Source organism: Leptidea sinapis, chromosome 2, assembly GCF_905404315.1.
Source record: "Leptidea sinapis chromosome 2, ilLepSina1.1, whole genome shotgun sequence".
Taxonomy (NCBI): domain Eukaryota; kingdom Metazoa; phylum Arthropoda; class Insecta; order Lepidoptera; family Pieridae; genus Leptidea; species Leptidea sinapis.
Genome location: NC_066266.1, coordinates 23,769,890 through 23,773,478, shown reverse-complemented (window position 1 = coordinate 23,773,478; position 3,589 = coordinate 23,769,890).

Genomic DNA, 3,589 nt, shown 5'->3' with positions numbered 1-3,589 from the left:
ATCCACAACACTATCAGTTTCAAAATCCTCAAAAACTATGAAATCAACACCAATGACGAAAATGTTGTCATTCTCTTGCAGTCGCCATCTTGGATTTATATTTTGACAGCACTATCTGTTTGAGCACCCTCAAAAACCATGAAAACAACACCCATGATGCAAAAATTGACAATCTTGGATTAACATTTTGACAGTACTATGTATTTCAGTACTGTAGAAAACTATGAAAACCACACCCATGACGAACACGTGATAACTGTATTTTGTATTTATAATTTTAATAATAACTATTGCAGCGGCCATCTTAGTTTAACATTGTAAATTATGTTCACAAATTTATTAAAATCGATCTCAGACTTATAATAATTAGAATACCTACTAATTATAATTATAATATAACAATAAATCATTCCTATATACTATACTACTTTTCACTCGACTCGTTTTGACCGCAAAAACCGCTTAGGGGCCTCGTCGATGCGCATGTTTGTGTGTCATTTCGAACGTTTGTAGGTAGTTTCCGTACTGCTACATATGTCTACTGTGACTTAGTCGTGGTAGTCTTCCCATTGTAATAAATTTGTATATATATATATGTATATATTGCATATAAAGCAACATTTGCCGGGTCTGCATGAACCTCTAAACTGAATATGAAGTCCTGGTACATGTTGCTAGGATGACACATGATTTCAACCGCTATGAAAGACATTACTATTACCGCTACCATATAAATGTCCTCCTGGTGTCTATGTAGTAATACGCTGTACGCATGACGTCAGAATATATTAAGGCCATCGCGTCATACATAAGACAATCTCTTTTTCAACTATGATTGCCTGGTACTAAAACACTGTATAGTGTTTGCTATCTCATTTACTCCCACGTTATATCTTATGAATTTATGTGTGTCTCTTTTTAGTGTCGCTTTTTCGTTTCATCGACTTTCAAATCACAACGATGCTAAAAAAGTTTTCACTTCTAAATAAAATAGCTCCGACATTACTTTTGGTAACAAAGCATATACTCACGTAAGTACCTGCGGGTCCTGTTTACATATCTCACAGAACGTGGAGCATAGCTCGTTGTATGCTTGCTCGAATTTGTCGTTCAAGCACAGACACACGTAGCCCGGCTGGTTTGTGCACTTGCTTTCTGGACACATAATCACCGTCTCACCGACGGTTAGCTGGGACACTAAGTAACTGAAAATGTGCACAAATAGTTATTATTATCAGCTTTTAAAATAAGCATATGGCTAAAAAAAATAGCATTCATTATTTTCAATTCTTGTGTCCTCTTTCGAGCCCTCTCTTGAGAAGGTCGCGGTATGGGGTACATAATTAGGCATTGAAACACTCTAGGTGTGATGTTATTGTAAGCCCGCAATCGTGCTTAATGCATTTCATTATGTACGCTCACATAAACTAATATAAAAGAAAAAGATGCTTACTCCTTTGGTTCTATGGGTTTCTTTTCTTGCGGCACACTTTGAGTTTGTGGTACAGTAGCCTTGTCAACAGATGGCGTTGTTACACTCTGCGGTATCCCATTGGTCATCGTTTGCGTTTGAGGCTCCTTATTTGTTACCGGGACCGCCGCTGGCACTGGAGACGGTTTTATTGTAGAAATGCAATGAATTATTATTATGATGACGTCCAGCTGATGGAAGTTTATACGCCCTTTCCATTACAACACAGTGCCGCACAGCGGGCCTACTATGAACTCTTATTGCGATTCAATTGACAATCTTACATGAACTACTTTGCTATTTCGTACCACGACGTGATTAGAGCTATCAAATTTAGGTTGACGTCAAATCAACTGATTAAACTGATCGCAAATTGATTTAGTTCGTTCATTCATTCGTACCATGAGGTAATATTTCAACCTAAACTGGATAGCTTATGTGTCAAAGTGACCGATTCGAAAAAAGTTGTTACTTTCTTAGAGGAAAGTGAATCGTGTTGTTAATTGATGAAAGATGAGATGAGTATACTCTCTTGGACTTTTGTGTAAAACAATATACTGAAAATGAAAATACTAAAGACCAGGCAGTAAGGGCCCGGGCTATAGCCTGGTGGCAAGAACGAATTAAAAAAAATGTACTCTGTGCTCCCGTCAAATCAAACATCAATGGAGGTGCGTTCATAACTCGTTATTTTTACTAAAACACCTAATCAAACATTAAATATGTAATTCAAAGAAATATATTTATTTATATAATAATTTGACGCTATAAAGCGAAATTTTAAAATGTATTTTTAGTATTTACTACGCAAAAAAACCGCTAAAATCATATCATTTTAGGTTTCGAAACGCAACGCATATGTTCGAGTAAGAGAGAAAAACTTATGCAACGACTGTAGAGCGTCATCTCTTTCTTACACCGCGGACCTCAGACAAATTTATTTGTTCAATCTTCATAAGCGATCCGAAGATCATTTAGTAAAAGGCACTTCATGGTACCAATTTTAGCGATTCAGTTTAGTTACTTAAACTGAACTGCATCGGAATCGCTTCGCTTATTAAAAGTTTATAATAGTGGTAGTGGTATGGATGCTTATAAATGCCAAAAATTCTGAGCGGCACTACATTTGCGCTCGTCACCTTGAGACATCCGTCCTGAGTCACGAAGGTCCGCGTATGACGGATTGCGGAGCGGATTTACAAGTCGATGTCTTAGTGCATGAGGAAAAGTTGATGGGTAGCTGTGATGGCAGTGGCTGGGACTTTATTATAAAAGTGTATACATAAGATTAATTAAAAGCTTTAAATATACCTGGTTTCCTGTCCACGGGTTTCTCCGTGGTTGTCTGCTGCTGTTTATGCACCTTCTGTTTACTTTCACCGTCCCTGCAATCTCCGTTCCTGATTTTGGGACGTCTCAGGATGTTCACAGACGGCGACATGATGGGTCTCCGAGTTGTGGTATTCCTCGGAATCTGTATATATTGACATAGAATATGTAATAGTACCAGTACAGAAGGCTCACTCCGCACAATCAATTAAAGAAATAGGGACTCTTACGGTCATACAATAAGGCGCAATTCAGATCACACAGCGCTATGAACCTACATTTTTATTCACCTAGACGTGGCCTCTCTATCTATCGCATGACTCTTATCTCTTCTGACGACATTAGGGTTGACTTCTTTATCTAATAGTGTAGCTATCTAGAATAAAGCCATCTTGTAAAATAGCTTAATTTTTTCTATATTATTAATAGTATATGTAGATATTTTAAATCAATATTATTTCGTTGTCAAACCTACATCAGCTGCAGATAGTAATGTATGCGTTGGAAGACCACGACATAGTAAATCATGAACGGTAACTTCATTATTATAATAATCACTTTAAATTAGTAGCCTCTTACGACACCCTTGGGCCTGGGCCTTCCCAATTCTAGCTGGATACAGGTCCATCCAATTGTTGTATCCATATATCCAATTTGATTAAATCTACGTTGCGCGCGGTCAAATGATTTTGAGCTTTGCAAGCAAATTTGGCATTTGTAGTCTGTGGCTTTGTATTTTCAAGAACATAGATCATTTATAATACGTCTAAACTCAAGACAGACATAGGA